The sequence below is a fragment of the Hylobates moloch genome, unplaced genomic scaffold, assembly GCF_009828535.3.
Source record: "Hylobates moloch isolate HMO894 unplaced genomic scaffold, HMol_V3 SCAFFOLD_13, whole genome shotgun sequence".
Classification (NCBI taxonomy): domain Eukaryota; kingdom Metazoa; phylum Chordata; class Mammalia; order Primates; family Hylobatidae; genus Hylobates; species Hylobates moloch.
In genome coordinates, this window is record NW_026652288.1 from 27,698,590 (window position 1) to 27,723,158 (window position 24,569).

General features: G+C 36.0%; 1 protein-coding gene across 10 annotated transcripts in view; it reads left to right on the forward strand.

Annotated features, from left to right (window-relative positions):
• The window catches only part of BABAM2 (BRISC and BRCA1 A complex member 2), a 576,872-nt gene that overhangs the window by 223,146 nt on the left and 329,157 nt on the right, over positions 1–24,569 (forward strand). The gene's annotated exons all lie outside the window — the stretch shown is intronic.

Here is a 24,569-nt window from a genome sequence, read left to right on the forward strand (position 1 = left end):
AATTTATTTAAATCAAATCGTTTCTGGAAAAAAAAAGGATTTGAGGTAGCTTAAGTAAAGGACACACATAAGGTTAATAGGAATATGTGACGTGCTGTGATCCATCCAATGAGGCCACCTCTTTCTAAACTCAAGACTCTTCATTTAGGGAGGTGAGTTCCATTAAGGAACTTGAGATTTTAAGATAAATGGAAAATACTAGATAGAGAGGTATCTCATAGATAGCAAAGGTAAACTCTCATAAAATCATTGAGTTAGGATATTAATGGTTCAGTGGTTCCCAATTCTAGATGTACATTAAAATATATTGAAAAGCCTTTTAAAAATACAGATTACTGGACCTACTGAATTGTATCCTTTGGGGAGCCCAAGCACTTATTAAATTCTCTGGGCTATTTTTATGATTACTCTGAACTGTTACTGGGAACCACTGATTGAATCCATCTTTTATAGTAATGTTTCCAACAGAAGTCTGTTTGCCTTTGCTTAACATTATTTCCAGTGAAGTATTTTCCATTCTGGAGACAGTTCAAAAGTTTTTTTAAGTAACAGCTTTATTGAGACAGTTTATATGCCATACAATTCACCTAAAGTGTGTAATTCAATGGTTTTTAGTATGTTCACAGAATTGTGCAACTTGCATCTATCACCACAAATTTAGAACCTTGTCATAATCCCAAAAAGAAACCTTAAACTTATTAGCAGTCACTTCCCTATATTCCCACCCTGATCCACCACCACCCGAAGTAGCAACTTATCTGCATTTTGTCTGTATGGATTTGCCTATTCTGGACATTACATATAAATGGAATCATATAATATGTTGTCCTTTGTTACTGATGTCTTTGACTTAGCGTATTGTTTTCAATGAAGCATGTATTACTGTTTTATTTTCTTATTGCCAAATACGATTACATTGTATGCATATACTGCATTTTATTTATCCATTCATCAGTTGATGGACTTACAGGTTGTTGCCATGTTTTAGCTATTGTAACTACTGTTGTGTGGATATTTTTATTTCTCTTGGATATATATCTAGGAATGGAATTGCAGGGTCAAATGGTAACTCTTATGTTTAACTTTTTGAGGAAATACCAAACTGTTTTCAAAAGTAGCTGTGGCATTTTACATTCTTACCAGCAGTGTATGAGTGTTTCAGTTTCTCCACATTCTCAGCAACACTTGCTATTATGTCTTTTTTATTGTAGCCATCCTAGTGGGTATGAAGTGGTATCTCATAACCACAAATGAAGTGGTATCGCACTGTGGTTTTGATTTGTGCTTTTTTGATGGCTAGTGATACTGAGCATCTTTTCATGTGCCTATTGGCTATTTGTATATATTCTTTGGAGAAATGTCTATTCAGATGCTTTGCCTATTTAAAAATTGGATTGTCTTTTATTGTTCAGTTGTAAGAGTTCTTTATTCTGAGCATAAAAATAAACAAAAGACAAAGAGTCATATCCATTAGTACTTAATGCTTGCATACTGTGCATTGAACACTGTTCAATATGGAACTTGACTTCAAGAGGTCTAAATTTTACGGAGGTGGCTGGGTGCAGTGGCTCATGCCTTCTAATCCTAGTACCCTGTCTCTCAATCAATCCATCAATAAATTTTAGGGAGGTAAGATATAGATATCTAAAAGCAAATACAGGTAGTATATAATTAAATGTTGGAATAATTGAAACAAAAGCAATGCTGTGGAGTAGTTAAATACTGTTTTTCACATACAATATATGATGTGAGAAGAGAGGATGTTCAATAAATTAAGACAGTCTCCATTATAATAAAAAAGGAAAATTATTGTAGGTTGGAATTGTGGGATTAAAATAATCTAGAAGAAGTTAAGTGATGGGTAGGTTATGCTATATCTGTCACCCAATTGCTTCTTTAACTTGAACTTCTTCTTTTGCTCCTTGCTCAGCCCTTTCCAGCCACAGAGGCATCCTTGCCATTCCTCAGACATTCTAAACACACTCCCACCTTAGGACCTTTTCATTTGCTATTGACCATTTTTATTACTCTACCTGTAACCCTTCCTCCACTTACCTGAATGGCTTGTTCTCTCCTTTCTTGAAGTGTCATTATATCAGGGAGGCTTTCCCTGACATCCCTATGCAAAATAGCAATACTCTCTTCAGTACACTTTCATCTTTGTCATTGTCTATTTTCTTCAAAGCACTTATCATCATTTGATGATTTCTGTTTGCTTGTTTGGTGTCTGTCTCTGCCAGGGTGACCAACTGGCCTTGGTTTGCCCTGGACTGAGGGGTTTTCTGGGATGCAGGACATTCAGAGTTAAAAAAGGGCAGTCCCAGGCAAACTGGGATAATGAGTCATCCTTGTCTTTTCACTGGATTGGCAGCTTCAGGAGAGAGTGGAATTTGTTCACTGCTGTATCCTGGTAATTTGAAGAGTGCCTGGTATGTAGGGGTATACAATGCATGTTTGTTAGATGAACGGATTTCCTTTAAGGTTCTGTATCCCTTAAGGGACTTGCAGCTTTCCAGGACTAGAAAATACACTTTAGATTAAAATTTTAAAAAGTAGAAAAAAAATTTAGTTTTAGAGAAATTTGGAGGGATAAAAATAAAATCAGTTAACAGAACCTCTGAAACAATGATTTTCAGCCTTTGTTTTGCAACACCCTGTGGTATGTTCAGCTCCCTCAAAGGATATTATGAAATTCTTTACCCCCAAGGTAATAATGATAATTCACTTTAACTTAAAATAAAGTTGCATAAAGGAGGAAGGGTGGATCATAAAGTTAAATGAGAAAAGCATATTGCAATTATAGTAGATTGGAAACCACTGCTATCTGACTCCCTGGTTTGAGGAAGCTGAGGGTAATTTAGTGTTTGGGACAAGCATCTTCAGGGTAGTGAACCTAATGCTACTGCAGGTATTAGTCACTGGTTGTATGAGTCCTTCAGTGACTGTTCTGCTTGCGTAGAATGTAAGAGTACCAACACCTTGTCACTTTTCCTCCTGTGCTCTTCACTGTGCTACCTACAGAAGGACATCTTCTGAATGTGTCCTTGCAAAATAGTTCCCATCCCCAGTATACACAAAATATATACAAAGAATGCACTAAGCTGAAATGGACTGCATGTCACACACTTGAAAAACGCTATCCAGATGGATGGTGCTCGATGCCTAGACACTTTTAAGTGCCTTGGCCTACAACGTATTTTAAAATAGAATGTTCTCTCATTTTTCAAATCTCCATTTGATGCCTCATTTGAGACCTATGAAGCACTTGTCCTTAGCCCTGAAGCTGGACATAGTGCTCAAGACAGATAAGCAGAATTACAGCACAGGGTGACAAGTGTGGAGATAGAGGTATACGTACAGAGTACTGTGGGAACATGGAGAGGGGCACTTTACCATATCCATGTATGTGTGGTAAGTACCAGGGACTTGGAAACATATTATTTGATTTTTTTATGAATAATATATATCTCTTAGGTAACTATTATTAACAAATAACTTTTATACAGAAGAGTGTATAAATCACATGTATAGCATGGTGAATTTCCAAAAGGTAAACACACCTGTGTAAGTAGCACCTAGATCAAGAAATGATATTTCCAACATCCAGAAGCCTCACTTATGTCCTGTTCCATCACTATGACCACCTTGCCTCAGAGTAAACACTATGCTGACTTATGATGTCATCATTATTGTTGCCTCTTTTTGATCTTCATACAAATGGAATCAAACTATGTGCTTGTCTTCTTTCACTCAATATTTATTTGTGAGTGTCATCCGTGTAGTTACTTTGGTTGTTGTTCATGCTCATTGTTGATAGTATTCTATTGTATGAGCATACCACAGTTTATCCATTCTACTATTGATTGACACTTAGGTTATTTTCAGTTTTTTTGCTGTTGTGAATATTGCTACTATGAACATTCTTGTACATGTCTTGGTTAATGCACATATATCCATTCCTGGTGGATATGTATCGAAGGGTGGACTTGCTGGGTCATATAGTATAGATGATAGGACAGTTTGAGGTTTCTCAACTTTATTAGTTTATCAGTTAGGGTCCAGTTAGGAGACAGAAACCATTGCAGTAATTTGAATAGGGAAAATTTAATATAGAGAATTATTTACCTAAAGGGGTAAAGGAGATCTCTAAAGAATGCAAGACTAGCAGTTGTAGGGAGCAGCTATTCTAGAGCTAAGGGAGAGGAACAAACTTTGAAGACCCTTTCCCCCGTCACACCCCGTCACAGCTGAGATTCCCACCTCCTTGTTGGAGAGGGTGTGGCTGCAGGCTACGGGAAGATGAAGACCTTCACTGGGGGTGCTGTGGGCCAGAATTGGTGCAGGTAGCCTACTGGGTGCTGGTAAGCCAGAGCTGGCAAAGTGGAAATGGGCTGGTTTCAGTGAAACAGGCTGGAGGATGAGCACTAATAGGTCTCCTGCATGGCTCTGGCAGCTGCACCATGGGAGCAAGGAGGAAAGTACATAGAACCAGGGTAAGAAGCTCCTCCCTCTGCTGTGCCTTGCACTGTTCCTCCATCACCCTCTGTTGACAAGCTGAACACTGCACTCACTGGCAGAAGAAAAATGTTTACAGAGTCTGGCCCCCACTTCATAAACAGGTTAAAGCAGAATGGCTTTGGGAGATGAGAGGCAATAAATGAATGAATAGCACAACTAGATAATGGCAAACTTATCTTCCAGTTTATTATTTTTACTATTAAACCCATCCTCATGAGTTCTTTTTTGTTTGTTTTTCTTAGTTGGAGTCTTACTCTGTCGCCCAGGCTGGAGTTCAGTGGCACGATCTCAGCTCACTGCAAGCTCTGCCACCCGGGTTCACGCCATTCTCCTGCCTCAGCCTCCCAAGTAGCTGGGACTACAGGCGCCCGCCACCACACCCGGCTAATTTTTTTATATTTTTAGTAGAGACGGGGTTTCACCATGTTAGCCAGGATGGTCTCGATCTCCTGACCTCGTGATCCGCCCGTCTCGGCCTCCCAAAGTGCTGGGATTACAGGTGTGAGCCACCACGCCTGGCCCCTCATGAGTTCTTAATTTTAGAGAATATGTTCTTCAGTTTTACAATTCTATTTGATTATTTTCTATAAATTCCAATTATCTGGTTAACTTATCTTTTCATCTATATCTAAATGGCTTTCTCCACTTTCTGGCTTGTGTTAATCATATTTGTTTTCTAGTGCATGTGAGCTAATTTTAATATCTGGAATATCCTTCGATTTGTGTGTGTGTGTTTTGTTTGCTTTTTTCTTGGTTATCTGTCATGTGGTTCTGTTTTTGGTGTTTCTGGTAGTTTTGAGTGAATGTCAGACCTTCCAGTTAAGAAACTACAGAGGCTCCAGATAACACAGTCTTCTTCCAGAGAGAGGGTTTACTGTCCCCTCTGATAGGGACATAGGCTGATGTGATTGGATGGTCACTTTAATCCAGTCAGGGATTTTGCTGAGTCAAAGCTAGTTTATGGCTTTGTTAAGAGTCTGTTTACTTCTGGTTCACTTCTGTTCTGGGATAGTGCTCTTCAGGGTTTTACTTGGGAGACTGGAGTGGCCAGTGTTCCTAAACAATTCTAAGTGCCTTGGCCCACAACATACTTCAGAATAGAATTCTCTGTCATTTGTCAAATATTTAAACACACAAGCAGTGTGGATCTCAAATTCTAAATGTTGTCTTACAAGACTGCTGATTGCTTTGCTCTGCTTTTCAGAGGCATTTTCTTAATTTTTAGCTTCTTGACCTGGGCTACCCCAAAATTCATCAAAGTCTTGAGGGGAGCTGGCTGTATGTTTGAGGTCTCTCAACACTCTGCCAAAAGTTCCAATGGTTTCTCTAAGCCTCAGCAGCAGTTTTGTGACTGTGCATAGCCTGGATTCTCAGCCTCCCTCCTGTACCCTGAATTTGCAAATGTCCCCAGGGTAAAAGAAGCTGCAGGCATCAGCTCCTCTCCCTGAGGTTTTCTCCTCTCGATTCTCAGCCTCCCAGTTCTCATTGCTTCCATAGATAGCAAATGCCTTCAAATAGATTTCTATATTTTATTTAGCTTTCTAGTTGTTCTTATTGAGAGTGCTGATCTGTACAGAGCTACTTCATCCCACCTGGAAGTCGTCTCCATTATATTTTGAGAACATATAATTTTAAAATTTACTTTCAAAGCAAAAGTATAGAAGACTTCAGCAGATCATAAAATACAATGTACATGTATTACACCTTGGTAAGAATACAGAATTAATAAAATTAATCATTAATAATTAATAAAATGTTTGATATTAATAAAATATTCAATAACAAATTAATAAAATGAAGATAACTGTATTTCTTCCTTTTTTATGAAAACCTAGATGTTAACTTCCAATATATATATTCCTAAGGTAGAAATAAAACATTATTTAGCATGGCATCTCTGGTTCTCTTTGAGTTGAATGCAGCTTGTAATCAAAGGATGCATCATCAGTAAATGACCCAAGAGAATATGAGAAAATTACTAGAAATTTTGATGGAGAACTGGTTTATGTGTTAATGAACTAAAAACTACTGTATTTCTACCATGTCTGTTTCATCAGCCAGGGAAACATTTTATGAAATAGGAAGAAAGTTGATGTTATTTTTTAAAAAATATACTTCCTAAAGGAAGACAGTAGAAGAACACTGGTTCAAAATTAAGATTTTTGATTTCATCTGTTTTCCAAAGGTGTTGCTATTATACCCAATTATAGATTAAGAAGAGTATTAATATATACACATATGCATACACATATAATTTAAAAGCATGTGTTATAAACAAGGCTTTAAAAGCATAGTTGTAGAAAAACAGAGCACCTTGAAAGCACAAACAAGGTATATTAAAAACATTCACTCTCCTAAGACAAATGAAGAAAAGGCAAACCAAGTTATTTTTTGAAATCCAATGGCAAATATAACATTTAGCAGATGTTGCCAGTTTTGATCTACTCTATTGAATTTGTAAAACAGCTATTGGGAAAATGAGGTACTGAGTTGAGTATAAACCATTGCAGTTCAAGAATATGCTTATCCAGGGCCAGGCATGGTGGCTCACGCCTGTAATCCAAGCACATTGGGAAGCTGAGGTGGGTGGATCACAAGGTCAGGAGTTTGAGACAAGCCTGACCAACATGGTGAAACCTCGTCTCTACTAAAAATACAAAAATTAGCTGGGCATAGTGGCACGCACCTGTAATCCCGCTACTCAGGAGGCTGAGGCAGGAGAATTGTTTGAACCCGGGAGGTGGAGGTTGCAGTGATCCAAGATCATGCCACTGCACTCCAGCCTGGGCGACAGAGTGAGACTCAGTCTCAAGAAAAAAAAAGTGCTTATCCAGAGGAGTTATTTAATCAGTTTTGAAGATTACCCATTGTCTTTTGGTTGGTCGTCTCTTGTCATCCATCTGCTCTTTGTCGCCTCCTATTCTCTCCATCACTCCCTTCAAAGAGCTGGATTTTAAAATAATAATAATAATTATTATTATTATTAGCATTCGAAATACAAGTAAGTACCAAGAAAAACCAGTCTATAACCCTAGATGAGTTAAAGATGAATATTCACAGTTTAGTAGATTTTTATTTCTGGTGTTTTTCTGCATATGCCACATGGACATATGTTTGTCTACATTTTTCAATTTTTTTTTACTTTATATATTATCATAAGCATTTTTCCTAAGACATTACAGATTTATCTTAAGCACTTTTTAAAATTGGTGTCTGTTCTTTTGATCTGTTCCTGATTGCTAGTACCTCTGCAGGAAGGTAAAAGATGTATCTCAAACCAGTCCTTTTTCTTTATTTTTGTTTGTTACTCATAGAGAGTTCCACTTGAATCTAAATGAAATGGTGATTACTTGTGAATTCTTAACCATCTTTCCCCTTACTCTGAATAACTAATAGTTGGTTATTGTTGATAACTTACTAAAAAAATCTATTAATTCATTATTTTAAGACTACTGTCTGTGAACAGGGCTTTTACCTTTGTTTCTCTTAAGAGAATAAGGGAGAAATGAAGGTTTTAGTAACATCAAAATTGTTTTTAGCTAATATATATATATAGCATTGAGTAGGAGATAGAGAACCAACCTTTCAAAAGGACTTTGCTTTAATTGGAGAATCAGGACTTAGACATTAAAAGGGAAATATTGTAGGAAATTACAGTACAGTATATTATCATAGCACATTATATACACCTTTGTAGCATTGTATTCTGTCTAGTAATTGCTTGTTTACCTTTTTGTCTTCTATACATTTGTGAGAACATCTTGAAGGCAGAGACTATTATCTTACTTGTCTTTAGTTTCCCTAATGTCTATTTGTGGTACCAGGCACACTAAGATTTTGTTTTAATGAATGAATATGCTGAGTACCACATTAATGGTACAGGAAGTCTGATAAAGTAGTGCTTATTGTACCTAAGGTGCATAAAGTCTGAGACTTTATGGAAGAAGAAGGGTTCTAGCTGACTCTTCAAGCAGGAGTAGGATTTAGAAGGCAAGAGATGGGGGGATGGCACTGTAGACGGGGACAAAAGTACAGAGAAGCATCATATACCAAGGATGGCATATTGGAAGCACTGAGAAAGCCAGTTTGCTTGGAGTAGTTTGCATAGGCAAATAGTAGAAAATACGGCTACAAAAGTAGGTTGAAGTAGAATTGTAAGGGGTTTAGAATACAATGCTAAGGATTATTCATTGCCAGTCTACGCTGTGATTTTAAAAAACTTCCACAGCCTTAGGTTTTGTTTTCCTTCTTCCTAGTATGGTTTAACCAAGACATTGAAACTTTTGTGAGATGTTCATGATTTGAGGGTAATATTTTTTCCTTTATGGTACTAAGGATTTCAGAAATTTTTAATGCCTTTTTAGCCACTTGCTGTTAAGCATGCTTCCTGAAATAGTTACGAACTTCATGTGTATACATTAGTTTTTCAGAGGAGTGAGACTTTTATTATGCATTTAAAAAGAATGTGCAGTTGATTGTTGATTATATTCCTTCAGGATCTTTAAATTAATTATTTCATATTCTTCACTTGTTTCAAAGGCTGGTCTTACAACTAGCTTGTTTTGTGTGCTTTTGGTATACAGGATCTTTTGAGGGAAGGGCTATTTATCTGTCAATAAAGTTTTAGTTTTAGAATTTTCATTTTAGATTTATAGAATTGTTGCCAAGACAGTACAGAGAGCAGAGAGTTCCTAAGTGCCCCACATTCAGCTTCCCCTATTGTTAATATCTTATATTACTATGGTACATTTGTGACAATTTGTTGACAAACCAGTATTGATATATTATTATTAACTAAAGTCCATACTTTATTCAGATTTAAAAAATTTTTTCTTAATGTCCTTTTTCTATTCTAGGATACCGTCTAGGATTCCACATTGCATTTAGTCCTCATGTCTGTTTGGGTTCCTTTTATGACAGTTTCTCGTATTTTCCTTGTTTTCGGTAACTTTGATGGTTTTGCAGAGTAAATGGCTGGGTATTTTATAGAATGTCACTCAGTTGGGATTTGTCTGATGTTTTTTTCATGTTTAGGCGATGGTTATAGGCTTTTGGTAGAAAGACCTCAGAGGTACAAAGCCATTTTCATCACATATCAAGTCATATTGATAGTCACATACTCTTGATATGACTTTTCACTATTGTTGACCTTAATCACTTGGGTTGAGGGAGTGTTTGCTACCCTATAAAGCTACTCTTTCTTTCCCCCTTTTATCCTTTACTATGGAAGGGTCTCACTGTGTGCAACCCACAGAAGTGGGGAGTTATGCCCTCTTTGAGGGCAGTGTCTACATAAATTATTTGGAATTCTACTGTCTGGGAGATTTGTCTATTCTCTCCATTTATTAATTTATTTGTATCAGTATGGACTTATAGGTACTTATTTTATACTTTGGGTTACAGTCCAATACTATGTTATTTATTTTGTTCTTCAAATTCTTCCAGCTTTGACCATTGGAAGTTCTTCCACTTGGTTCCTATATTCCTTTGATATGCCCGCATCATTATAGATGTTTTTATTTGTTTGGTTTTTTTTGTAGCATTTTCTTACTTTCTGGCACTATGAGATGATCTCGGTTCATCTTGTCAGTTTTCTGCTCCAGTCCTGGTATCAGCCATTTCTCCAAGGATCCCTTGTCCTTTTTATTGGAGAAAGGTCTTAGAAACCAAGATCTTAGTGCTAGATGTGCTTGCTGCTACTTGGATGTCATTGATTTTATTTAGGTCCTTTCAGCTCACAGAGCAAGGAAATGTACATATCTATAAATATTTGTCTATGTAGCCATCTGTACCTATATTAAGGGAAACATGACTTTACTGATGTCTTCAACTCTTATCTACTTCCACATGGATCATTCTAGTCACCAGGAAGGATTATTTTAAGATCCCATTTGTGTATGTACTGACGTCTGCCTTCCTGTGATATTATTCCTATCTTTTTGTTAGTTAATTCCTTCTACAAACATGTATTGAGCCTATATTATATTTAAGGCTTGCACTAGGTGCAAGGGATACAAAAATGAATGATTCATTGATACATTCACAGTTTCTTCAATACCTGTTTATTGAATACCTCATATTTAGGCACTGTGCTCCATGCTAACACTTTAGTAGTGGAGAAATATGGCTACAGACAGTTATGCTATAAGACAGGATGGAACTGTGATACAAGGTAGAAAAGAAAGTGTGTTCTTGTGTTGCTATTAAATAGTATGTAAGACTGAGTAATTTATAAAGAAAAGTAATCTATTTGGGCTCACAGTTCTGCAGGCTGTACAGGAAACATGGTGCTGGCATCTGCTTCTGGAAAGAGCCTCAGGAATCTTACAATCATGGCAGAAGGCAAAGGGGAAGTAGGCATATCACATGGTGAGAGCAAGAGCAAGAGAGAGAGGAGGGGGTGCCACACTTTTCCAAACAATCAGATCTCATGTGAATTCAGAGTGAGAACTCACTCATTACCATGAGGATAGACTCACCCCTATGCACCAAACACCTCCCACCAGGCCCCATCTCCAACATTGGGAGTTAGATTTCAACATGAGATGTGGAGGGGACAAATGTCCAAACTATATCAGAAAGGTAGTAACAAAGTTCAAATGAAAAAGAAATTACCTCAGGAAAGGCAATCACATGATGAATTGTAGCAGTTAGAACCTGATGAGATGCAAGTGACAGAAAATACAATCAAACAGGTAAAATAAAAAAAAAAAGGGAATTTATTGATTATATAACAGTAAAGACCAGGGGTAGAACTAGCTTGGGGTGTGAATAGTTTTAGGGCTTAAACAATGTTATCAGGGCTTTGCTCTGCCTTCCGTTCATGCTGATATTATTCTTAGGCTCTTCCTAGTACCTCCTAGTACTTCTAGGTGAACATCACAACACCAAGTTCCAAAGAAAAGAAAGTCTGGTATCACAAAGTCTTGGAATTGAGACTTGTCTTGACTTTCCTCATATAGGTAATTGTATCTATGAATATTATTGCTCTGGGGAATAGAATGTGCTGATGAGCTTAGCTTTGTACATATGCTCCATCTGTTTCACAGATGTTGGTTTTGTGATTGTTATTAATTAAGGTGTTCATTTTTGTTTTGTGAACTTGTCCATATATTTGTTATATTTTACAATAAAGTTTTTTTTTAAAAAAGAGCTAAATATATTCAGTATATACATATTAATCAATGTAATTACTCAGATTCAGGTAGTCCACTTAATCCTAAGATGGCTATCTACAAAGAAATTTACTCCTAGACACATCATGGTAAATTACAGAAAACCAAAGACAAGGAGAAAAATCTAAAAAAAGAAACCAGAGAAAACAAAAGAGCAACCATTAGATTATTAGCTGACTTCTTAATAGCATTAATGGAAGAGAGAATACAGTTTAGTGATATATTTAATGTGATAAACCAAACAACTGTTTAAAATCCTATACTTAGCAAAAAGATTACTGACTAATTTAAGTGAAATAAATCCATTTTCAAGTAAACAAAAGCAGGGACTTCATCATTAGCAAACCTTTACTAATTCTTCAGGGAGATGAAAGACAAAAATTTCAGTTGGAAGATAGAGATGCAGAAAGGAGTAAAAGGCCACAAAATATAATAAAGGGAGCCAGTAGCTAAAGAGGGTATAAAATTATAAATCATCTAGAGGGTGTTTTAGCTAGAATTGTTTTATACATTTTGGTGATTATTAGGATTTAATTTCCCAATATACTTCATGTAGGCAAATACTAAAATTAAGTGACTTCTTGGTGTTTACTGATTTGGGAATGGGGAAGTGGGTGACTGTAGGGTGAAAAAAGAAAATGACATTAAAGCTTCGTTTTGCAAGTAGGTAATTTAATGTTGACCATGTCTGCCATCCTGCTTTCTACATTTCTCTTCTTCTTGTGGCGCTGTGATTATTTCATGGGGAAATCAGGAATATATTGATTGCTGGATCCTAGCTCCCAAAGATTTCAATTTATTTATTTAGTCTGGGGTAGAACCTGGGCATCAGTTGGTTTGGAAAGCCAATTCTAAGGCTGGGCAACATGGCAAAACCTTGTCACTACAAAAAACAAAAATTGGCCAGGCATGGTGGTGCGCACCTGTAATTGCACTACTTGGGAGGCTGAAGTGGGAGAATCGTTTGAGCCTGGGAGGTTGAGGCTGCAGTGAGCTGAGATTGTACCACAGCGCTCCAGCTTGAGTGACAGAGTGAGACCCTGTCTCAAAAACAACAAACAAACAAAGCCAATTCTAGTGTTATAGCCAGAGTCGAGAACTACAGGTATAGAAAATGAATATGGGTGAGACAGATCTGAATTCTAGATTTAGTTTTATTGATTACTAGGTGGATTATGCAGGATCTGTGTATTATTGATAAAACTGATAAGTACTTATCTCACAAGGCCATTTTAGGGAATAAAGATGGTAATATTTGAATGTAAAAATGGAAAGAAAACCAGAGGTGTGGAAGCCAGAATGACCAAGGGCAACATATAATCATTACCAGGGAGAGCTTAGCACATGGATGTATTTTCAAAGAAGCCGTAAGTTTACCTTTATAATTGAAGCAGTTTGTTTTGATTTTCGTTCTTATCTTTCAACTCATATAGCAATGAGGTTTTGTGCTTACTGAAGTCTTTAGGATTGGGATTGCTCTGCTGTACTTGGGTTATCTACAGGAATGGGCACATTACAGAGGAAGAGTCTCATAAATTTTGAACCTGGTTCTAATATATGTTTTCTCCAACATTTTTAAAAAGCAAAAAAAAAAAAAAAAAAAAAACACTTAGCCATTAAAAAACATTTTTCAGAGAAATTATCTGCATCCTGCTGAGAATTTTATGCCAAACTGCAGCCCCCACACAAGCTTTGGAGAGCCAAGATATTTAAACCTGTAAAGGAAAATGCCAGCTCAGCCCTTACACTGGTTCGATGTAATCTTTTAACCACAGAATGGTTTCTAGCCTTGAATTGACAATGACTCAGTAGACCTTGTATACATTTTAAGAATGTTTTTAAGTAGGTAGGAAAATAAAAATAGAAGTACAAAATTATTATAAACAAAACATTCAACACATTGAATACAGTTTCTTGAGTATGTTTCAAGAACATTTATGAAGAAACCAGATTGAAAAATAAAGTCCAGATTATTATAGAATTTTTAAAAGAAGGACAGCTAATTACTTATAATATCTAAAATAGTCTACCAGAGGTTATCAGTCACTTTTTAAAATCAAAGGGGATGGTTCTTTAGGAGGTTAAAAAATTAATTTGCACAAACACTAATTGACATAACAATTATATATAATTTGTGTGTTTAAAGATACTTTGTTTTTTTTTGGTTAAGATATGGGGTCTCACTCTGTTGTCTAGGCTGGAAGTGTGGCGGCACAATCACAGCTCACTGCTGCCTCGACTTCCTGGGCTTAGGTGATCCCTCCTGAGTAGCTGGGACCACACTTCCATGCCTGGCTTAAAGATACATTTTAAAAAGACTTATTTATTTTAGTAATTTGAAGATGTTTCCAAGGTTAACATGAACTTTAGCCTAGTTAGCACCTCCGGGAATTATTTTTAAAAAGCAAAATGTGTCTCAATGAGATTTGACTTTAATTTAAAACTAATTTAATGTATTAGTTAACCATTTATTTTACTTTCAACTACTATCTAGGTTCTACTCCAAATTCAGTAAATCTATACAGATTAAATTAAAAGCATTTTCAAGTCAGGAAAAGAGATAACTATTTCAAACTTTTGAGTTTATATATTTTTATTGATACATGAATAGAACTGAATAGAAATACTTTTAGAATGAGCTATAGATTTATTTTATGTATGTATCTTGTCTAGTTCATAGTGAATACATCATAGACAACCTTAGCTGTGTTTTACTGACTTAGAAAATCTGTAATAGTAATTGTCAACCTTTTAATGCTAAACATAAATAATTGAAATCCTGTCTGTTAATCTAAGGATTTTGACTTCCTGAAGAGAGCTTTAAGTTCATTTCTTATATTTTGTTAGTATTTTTTGGACTTTTAAATTTGTAATTATTAAATTTGAGATAAAAATTTTTGTGCTGTTTTGCAGCATGCCCTGTGAAAATTTTCTTTTTCAAGGAAACAATGCATTTTAAAATGTTTGTAACATTTAGAGTAAAAGACTAAGGAAGTTTTGAAAAATTGATAAATTTTTAAGCCAGATTAAACAATTAAGATTAATTGCATACCTTCTTTAACTTTTAACATCACGTCATGGCTATAAATTTGTAAGTAGCCATTTTAGAAATCCAATCATAATTCTTAGGTATGATTTTCAGAAATCAAAACAACAAAATTAATTACAACTGTAGAATTTCCTTATTTGAAAAACTTTCTATTTTGGGGTATTGTGTAATGAATCCCCATGGATCTCGTTTCAATAATTGCCACGTCATAATCTTGTTTCATCTATACTCCTGTTCACTTACTGCCTAGTAGCATCGTAGTTTGAAGCAAACCCCACATATTATGACATTTCATCTGTAAATATTTCAGTATAATATGCAAAAATATAAATCTTTTAAAAAGCATAACCAAAATACCATTATCTTATCTAAACAAATTGACAGTAATTCCCTAGCATCTTCAAATAACCAGTCATTGTTCAAATTCCTAATTGTTTGAATTAAGATCTATGCATTGTGATTGTTATGTCAAGTCTTTTTAACTTACTGGTTTTCTCCATCTTTTTTTTTCCCTTTTTTGCAATTTATAGCTGCAGAAACAGGGCCATTTGTCCTAGAAAATTACCACAGACTAGATTTTGCTGATTGTATCTCTGTGGTATAGTTTAACATGTTCCTTTCTTCCTCTGCAGTTCATATAAATTGGTAGTTGGATATATGTCCCAAATTTCTTGTACCTTAAATTACTTGGTACATAGTCACAAACCCAAAAGTAACCCTGGTTTCCCCTACCATCCTGGTTTCTAAATTTTGTGAAATAGCTGAAATAAGGACTATGTGCTTTATTTTATACATGACATATAGAGGCATCTTTAGATTTTATTTAGATAATTGTATATAATGCTTGACTGAAGATTAGAATTTGCAGTGACATTAGTTATAGCAAAATGAGACAAATAAGTGTATAGCAAGTAGAAAAGAACTATCAAAAGCAACAAGGATTCTAAAGGTACAGTATCCTGGTATCATTTATTTTAAGGACAGTTAGCCTATTCACCTAAAACGTCCCTAACTATATCACTCTTTTTTAAAAGTGGCTATCTGTTCTTATAAGAATGACCCCTGTTCATCAAGTAAGGTGAATTATACTAAATATGCTTTATTTTAAACAATAACAGGAGCAACTAGAGAGTTAACAGTTTAGTTTAGCACTTGAAGGATTAAGGAATTATATACTGTAGTTGAAAAATATGGTGATCTGGTTAATCTGTAACCTCTGTGTATGATATGTTTAATGTGTGTATATTAATGTTAGGTGTCATATATAAAAATTACAGAAATTCTTCTGTATTGAGAATAGTGGAGAAATAAGGTATACTGATTAATCCAATATACAGACTCATAAAAATATATAAGCTATATATGAGCCACCAGTTCTTTTAAAATAATTGATTTTTTAAATAAAATACCTCTCTCACTAAAAGTAGAACATAATGTGATCTTTTTTTTGATGGTTTGGAAGCATTTAAGAGACTTTATAGCATCAGAATTATTATTAACCTTAATTGTCGTTATATTGTAGCTGTATAGCAGAGTTGATTAATGCAGAGTTCCAAAGTAATGTTTGTTACCAGAGAATTTTCACTGGATTAAGAAAGCCTGAATGGTAGTCACAGAGAATCACGTAAAGAGACAGGAACCACTATGAATGCATATATATGTGTGGCTGCATACATAGACTTGTATTTACTCATGTGCACAGGTGTACATATTATTGTTAAATTTATAATGTATATTGTTAAACATATATACATATATATCAACCTGTGACATGTGCAGCCATTACCAGTACTAAGGAAGCTGCAAATGAAAGAAATTTGATCAAAATTTACTAAGAGGAAATTGGCTCCAAGACATAATGCTTTTGGCTGGAGAAGATAGTGATCCTGGCACAGTATACTCTCTATTTCCTTGTTAGAGCTCCAAGATTAAAAGAATTAGCTACATAGAGGCAGATGCTTGGTAGCTTTCTGGAATCACAATTATAAGGTTTATGAAAAACAGGAAGATCAACATCACATACAGTTTTTATGAACTGATTTAATGTGCTATTTTGTATCCCTTAGACCTTGTCTATTGAGCCATAATAATTTCATTTCATTTTTATAACTATTTTTACGTTCTTATTTTAAGTGTGATAGCCTTTGGAAAGAAATTATGTCTTAGAATGCTTTTAAGACACTATTTTTCAGATTGTTCAAACTTTTTGTGATTGATGACTGTAATTAGTCTTATTGCAATATTGTATTTTCAGAATTGCTCTCCAATTTTCTTTTGTCTACTTCTGCTAATAACCACAGATTAACTTGGCTCCCAGTAGCCAGTATCTTTATTGACCTTGGAAAATGTTTTGGATCCTTTAATATACCTAATTTTGTTTATAATGAATTGAATAGTAGTGATCATTCACTTGAAAAATAATTTGAGTGCTCACTTTGAATAACCCATAATGTCTAACACAGAGAGATGAATAAGATACTGTTCCTGTTCTCCCATTGTTTATAATCTCATAGAAAGACAGTGATATGAAGTAACTATATTACCCAGACAATCAGTGATTTCTTATGAACATTAGTGGGTGCAATAAATAGAAGAGGTTTCTTTTCATCTTTAATTTTCAATGACTGAGAAACTTCAGCTATTCTTTTGCTTACATGACACCAATAAAGACCTGATGCATCTACCATAAATGAAGAGACCATGGGAGGAAATAAACAGTCTTTTTAGGAGATGCCCTAAAATCTCAATAATCTTATTTGTAGCAGGGGCTACGAACTCCAATGTCTGAAGGAGCCAGTCAAGTGTACCCAGGTAACACAAATGAATGAAAAAGTAGGTATAAAACAGTTGGAATTGGTGGGGATTGTGACCTGCTGAAGCGTGTATGCTTTGTTTAAAGATTTTCAAATAAAAATTTGTGTGGGTCAAAGAAAGCATGTCTGCAGGCTGAGGCGGTCAATTTGCAAATGCTCCATAATTCCTTAATCTTAATGAAACCATCACAAAAACATTTGAGAGAAAAGATGATGATTTAAAATTAAACACAAATAAATATGTCCAATTTGAGAATGATCACACCATTGAGTAAGCTATTTGGCACTTTCCCCCCAGGGCACAAGTGATATTAAATCAGGGGAGATGGGATCTCACAGGGAGCCTGGATGATATTACAGATCTAGGCAGATGAAAGGATCAAGTTTAGTAAAATTCATTACTATAGGAGAAGCAGAAAGGAGCAAGAATGATGTTGGCTCTCCATTGTTGAAGATGTTTTTCCCCCCTGGATATGGGCAGCTCTGGATTCCAGGTGATATTCATTGTTAGAAGTAGACCAGAGGTCTGGAGAAACAATCTGTAACTTCCTGGGATACGTGTGGGGCAACTAGTGGAAAGCTCTAGTGGGTGGAGCTTTTAGCCATCATTTAGTCAATGGATTGTATGTGAAGGTCTAGTGAGTTTATATGAAATTATTTGGGCCTTTAATCACAATGAGAAAATTCACTGGAAAAATAATTAAGTGTTCTAGGTTTTGCCTGCTATGTGAATGCCTGAACCTGACTCCAAAATCATGAAAAGACTGTATAGGGCCAAGGAGCAGGTCTCACCTCAAGCATACTTAATCAGTGTATCAGAGGGTTGGATCTGATACTCTGTCTTTTTAAGATGCTTCCACAGTTACTCCGATGATAGCCAGTGTGGAAGCTAGGGTAGTAGGTAGAAAAGGTTCATATACTTGTAGGGAAAGATCAGGCTTCCCTGGTTAATGAAGATTGCATATTGATAGCCTTCTATTAAGGGATTTTTTAAAACGTAAAATGCTCTTTATTAATAAAAAGAAACCTAGTCTGTTTGACGATGAGTTGATGGCAGTCGAAATTGATAGCTTGGGATGTTAAGGCTTTGTTAATGTTCTTGACGCACTTCATTGGAGAGAGTTATGTCTTCGTGATTATTTATCCTGAGACCCAGGGAAGGCTGTTTGAATGGTACCATTTGAAACAGATGCTTTTATTTAGTTTACTTTGAGAGGCACCACAGTTTTGAAAGAACTGGTGAGGAATGGGTTTAGGGGCTAGAGACGGATGGCAGTAGTTTAAGGAAGTGACAGTTCATGAAACAATAATCATTGTGTATTGCTAAGTTGATAAATGGTTTGAAGGCAGTCACCATGGCTGCCTTCTGGGGACCCATTTTAGGTCTCCTGGGGAGAGAATGTGTGCAAAAGATGTAAAGGTTTACTGGGCAGAGGCACACATTTCCAGTGTGGCATGGAGCCCGCATTCATATGATACCACAGGACAGCTGGTACGTACTGAATATGTTCCAGTCAAGTGGAGGAAAGGTAAAAATATCTCCTGTTTAAGGGACTGTGAAGCCAGTGAAGGCCTCCTGTCTAAGGTCAGTGCTAAAGAAGAGCTGGGGTACTGCTCATTGTGTGCATGTCAGTAATCAAAGACACATGTCAGTAATCAAAGGGTCCTTATTTAGTCTGGAACAGTTCATTTTTCTCCTTTATGTCCTTCAATGGGACTGTTGACTTTTTTATAAGTTTCACTTGATTACCCACTGAATCAAATACCTTATTGGTGTTTGAAAAGCTCTAGGATGGGGAACATCTCAGATACCTATTTCAGATCCATTTTAACTTAAATTTATTGAATGAGTTGTAATACACAAAAATATAGATTCTGTTTTTCCTCTTTTCCTTATTATTTATTTTTTCCTTAAGAAAAATCGTTATAATCATTGCTGGGTTAGTAAAAATAGATTAATCCTCTGTGTAGATTTTTCTGCAGATAAATGTAGGAAGCTACTCAACTTTTGTCTCTGGCAGAAAACCCATACCAAATCTATACTTTTGGTTGAAGTGCTCTTGAATAGTTATATGGCCTAGTAAGAGCTCATGTGCCTCTTCCTCTGATCTTTCCCCTAAAGAGGTAAAATGGTGATAATGGTGTTGTGGTGTGTCAGCACTCTTTTATTTTCTTATTTTTCTTTTTTTCCATTTTTTTAAGTGACAGAAACCTGATTCAAACTGGCTTTAACTATAAGGAGGATTAATTGGCTTAGAGAACTTAACAGTCCAGAATTGAGCATCAGACAAAGCTTGGTCCAGTGGCTGAAATAATGTTATTTAAGGACCTGATTTCTTCCCATTTCTTTTCTTCTTTGCTCTGCCTCCCATTATGCTAACTTTTAGTCCCCATATCCACACAGGTTCACAAGTCTTTTCTCTTGTGAATAAAAAATTGTTACTCCAATTCAGACTTTATATTCTCCTTTCATAGGAAGAAAGAAAGCCTTTATTTCTCAGCAGTCCCAGCTGATGTCTTTATTTATCTCATTGGCTTTGATTGGATATGTGTCCAATGGCTGAATCAAAACATTGAGCTAAGTGCATAGGCAATGTTGATGGAGTTAGATAGTGAGGACCTATAGAGCTTATAGAGAACTGGAGGTTCCCACTCAAAACTTATGCCTGAGAATGGGGAAGGGAAGTCTCCCCCACAAAATTTGGGTTGGTGTTATCAGCAAGAGGGGAATGGGAGTTGGACGTGAAACAATGGATGTTTACTAAATGTATGTTTAGACCAAGGATATTATATGGATCTGGGGATAAGAGGTAGAGTTTTTAGGGAGAAGAATAAAGACATTGAAAGCTCTTTAGTATCCCGCGTGTTGTGCTTTGTGGATATCGTTTCCTTCAGTTGAGTGTCTATTTTGCTTTGCTTTTTCTTTCTTGCTCTTATAGCTGCATGTGGCTGTTACAACCTGAAGAGCCTGGGGTAGTCTCCTTTTCATTCGGAGTTTTACCTGCCCATTTACACGTAAGCTGTGTTACTAGGACATTGGTGGTTTTAAGACCACTGGCCAGGAAAGCCTACAGTTGGGATTTTGACTAAAAGGAAGAGGGTCTGGCAAATATTGCGGGTCTAAAGTCCAGGGAGCTCAGCTAAGGTGCGGAGAAACAGTTACATAATATAAATCATTGTAGCCCAGGGGCCTAGTCTCACTAGGGAAGTCATCTAGGGCAGAGGTCAGAAACTAGGTGTCAGAGCCTGCAGATTTTCTGCAGTTGTAAATAATAAATTGGTTGAAACTGTTTGCTCTTCTTGTTCCATACTGCCCATTCCTGCGGGTTTCTTTGTGATTATCATAGTCAGAATGAAATAAGAATCTACCGTGGGGTCTGGTGCCGACTGAGACAGGAAAAAAGTTACTATCTTGATCTGGGAGAATGGATAGGAGTTCCCTATGGCTATAAAATATTCAGTGCCAGCAAAGGGTCACTAAGCTTAAATGATCGTTCATTGTGATTTAAATAATTTGCTCCAAGTTTAAAATCTTTGGACGGAATTGGGATTCTTAACTCTCTAAGTTTGAAAGATTCCTGAAGACATTTTCTAATGAAAAGTGTAACACTAACAAAGTGTTTGCTTTAACTAAATGATTGCAGTTAATTTCTTGTAAAGAAACACAGAAGCACACATTAACTTAAAATAAGCTCACACTGTTGTTTCTTGTAGTACAGCCAGGAAAAACAGTAACAAGCTGTCTCCTTCAAAATCACATCCCTGGATGATATTCGAGCAACCTGGAAAATTTAAATACATCCCCAGGAAAAACAATTTGAATTAAGTTAGAAATCATATTTGCTAATTCCCTTTCTGCCATTGCCTTTCATTCTCTGGGTCTGAGTAGCATTAATTGAGACCGTGTGTGGCATCACTAGCTAAGGTAAATGGTCACATTCATTTCAGAACCACAGCCAACCTGGGGCCACAAAAATAGTTTTAATGTTTAGGATTCATAAGTCAAATTTTAGCCTACATTGACATTTTATCCTAATAATATTAATTCATGTATTTTTGAGAAACCACTGGTTTAAAACTTGAGCATTTTGGCCCCAAATAGATTTGATTTTGTATTTAAAAGATATTACCTTAAAATTGTGAGGATAAAGACAACGCCTATGGAAGAAATAGAGTATATTTAGTTATTAGTCACTCTAGTACTCTTCATGGTGCTTATATTCAATAATTTTAGTGTTCTTGGCCTTAGTTCTCTAATGTATGTTTCGGAAAATACATTATTTTTATTCTCTGCGTGGTTACAGTTTTAAGAGAAAAATGGCTAATTAAGATTCTTTTCCTTTGGAGGGTATTCTTTTCATTCCTGTCCCATTTGAGGGATTTTCCAAGATAGAAAGGAATCTGCCTACTTTCTTTCTCTTAATAAATGAGGAAGATTGGATCAAGAGATGTGGTTTAAAATTTTTTCCCTCTCCACTTCTCTCCCACCTTTGTTTCCTCCCATTTATCCATCCCTAATTCTTAAGAAAGAAACACAAGTTGGAATTAAGCTGGGTGATCCTAGAGACTCATTTGAAGTGGAAATTCAAGATGGAGTGGGGCTGTATACTGGTCACCTTCTTTTAAGAGGAACTGAAAGGTAATCTATATAGCAATTTCTGATGGGCAAGAAGGGACATCACAGGCTTTTTAATTTTATAAATGGAGCCATAATTATAATTAGGTATCATTTTGGGATACTTTTACATGTTTTAGATTTAAAGCTTACTTGCCTATGGAGGAAACTAGAAATGTGAAGTATGCCACCTCCAAAGATTCTGACACCCTGGCACAAAATTGAGAGGATAAATTCTGATAAGACTCCACCAGTAGGTCATCTCTTGATAGATATTTGAACATGCCCTAGAATTCCTCTGTTAGTTGGAAGTTTGGCTTACCTAGCAACTGGGTGAGGCTGCCTACTGAATGGCATTTTGAAAAGTTCAGACTTAAAATTTCCTATTTTGCTTTTTGTCCATTGTGAGTCTTACCAGTCCTATCACAAACTTTTATGGGAAAGTGGTTTTTCAGCTACAAAGGTATTTGTGCATTTTGCCCAAGACATATGTCCTCCTCAAGAATATATAACTGTCATGTTCTGTATTGACATGAGAATCAGGATCACATTAGCACAAGTAGCTAGAAGATTTCATTGGTTGTAAGCCAGGGAATGGTCTGATCGATTTTATCCTGCAAGTAAAAAAAAAAAATAGCTCTTTCACACACATACACACACGCACACGTGTGTGTGTGTGTACACGTGGCTCACAGCGAAGTTGGTTGTTGGTTGAGAGGCAGGTCAGAACCTTGGAGAGCTCAAGATAAAGGAGGGGCAGAACCACAATCAGAAGCTTCCATGGCTTCCATGGCTGCTCCCAAAAACTCCCCAAAATGGATGAGTTTTTCTGGAGCAACTGCCAGCTCCACTCTGCTTATTGTTAAGATATGTAGGATTTAATAAGATAAATCCCTTTTACTCCAAGCATGAGCTGCATATTTGTTGACTAATTTAATAATTTGTGGCTAAAGTCTTAAAAACAAAAACTGAAAGGAAAAAAACAAAAGGACATACTTTTCTTCAGCACGTTTTTGTGAAGATCCTATGCCATTCCTCCATGGCCATGTTATGATTATGGATTCCACTTAGCAGGGCTTCTGGTATTGAGATGAGGGTCACATACAGGACGGGGGGAGGTAACATTAAGATTTCACTGAATTATTCACTGAGTATTAGACTAGATCAATTTTTCCAAAAAAAGGTTCTTTTCAAATAACAACATCTTTGATGAAACTCCAACCAAGCCAAACTAAAACAAACAAAAACCAGAAGAACAGAGTTGTTCTGGTTAAAACAGGGTTTAGAAAGCCTGAAGTGCCTTCTGTTCAGGCTAATTCTAGCTCCACCAGAAGCCCCTAAACACAGGTCGCAAATCACCATGTTTTACCTGCATACATTCAATTTACTTGACAGACACAGTTCCTAAGTAAGTGTGAGGACTTAACCTAACTGTCTTTCTAGGAATACTTTTACTAGCCCAAATTAATCCCAGAAGTGGCCATTTATTGGTGTCTACTTAGCTATTCATTTGGATGGCAGATATTTGCATTTCTTTCTTTCTTTTTCTTTTCTTTTTTTTTTTTTTTTTGCCACTCAACTTGTTTATGGTAAGTCTCAGCTTCAATATGAAGCTGTTTTGTTTTTTTTTTTTAAATCAAAACCCTGCATTTTACATGCTAAATATCTTGGCAAGTAGGTTGTTAAACATAGTAATGAACTTAAAACAGCAAGAGTGAGGAGTTAACAAAAGCTAAACATTGCAGCCTAAACAAAATTCATACAAAAAATAAACTATCACTGGTTACATAACATTTTCCTGACTGGTTAAAACTTAGTATAAAATGTGCATTTTAGAATCCTTAGCTATCAAGTTCAGAAAGTACCAGTGTCTATTTAAAATAATTCCTTTCCCAAGCCGAAGTATAATCAAAATCAATTCAAATGACATAACACATTCTAATGCTAAAAAATATTCATTATTATTGAAGTGGAGGTAAATCCCAAAGCTTTTGGGGCTTTCTCATGCTGCAAATGGCTGTTTCTCTGGTTCACTCAAAGCAGCATATGACAGCATCCAAGGATGACATAAGGTCAGTAAAGGGCAAGACTGCTGGTAGCCAGCTCTGACCTTCCTGTGAAGCATGGCTGCTGTGTTCATGATACAGATGTGTGAGGATCAAAGGCACACTATTCTGCTAGCTAAAGAGATAGCAAACCACCCCCTAACCCTAAAAGCTCCTTCCCCAGGTAAATAAAAGTATACAAGGGGAAAAAATTAACATACATTTATCTACAGAGTAAGGGTTTTGAAATATTAATTTAATCCCTCCTTCAAAAATTTTAACTAGAGTCATCTGGTCATTTCTGATCACATCTTAAAGATGTATCCAGATTCAATTTCTGTTGGTTTATCTTTA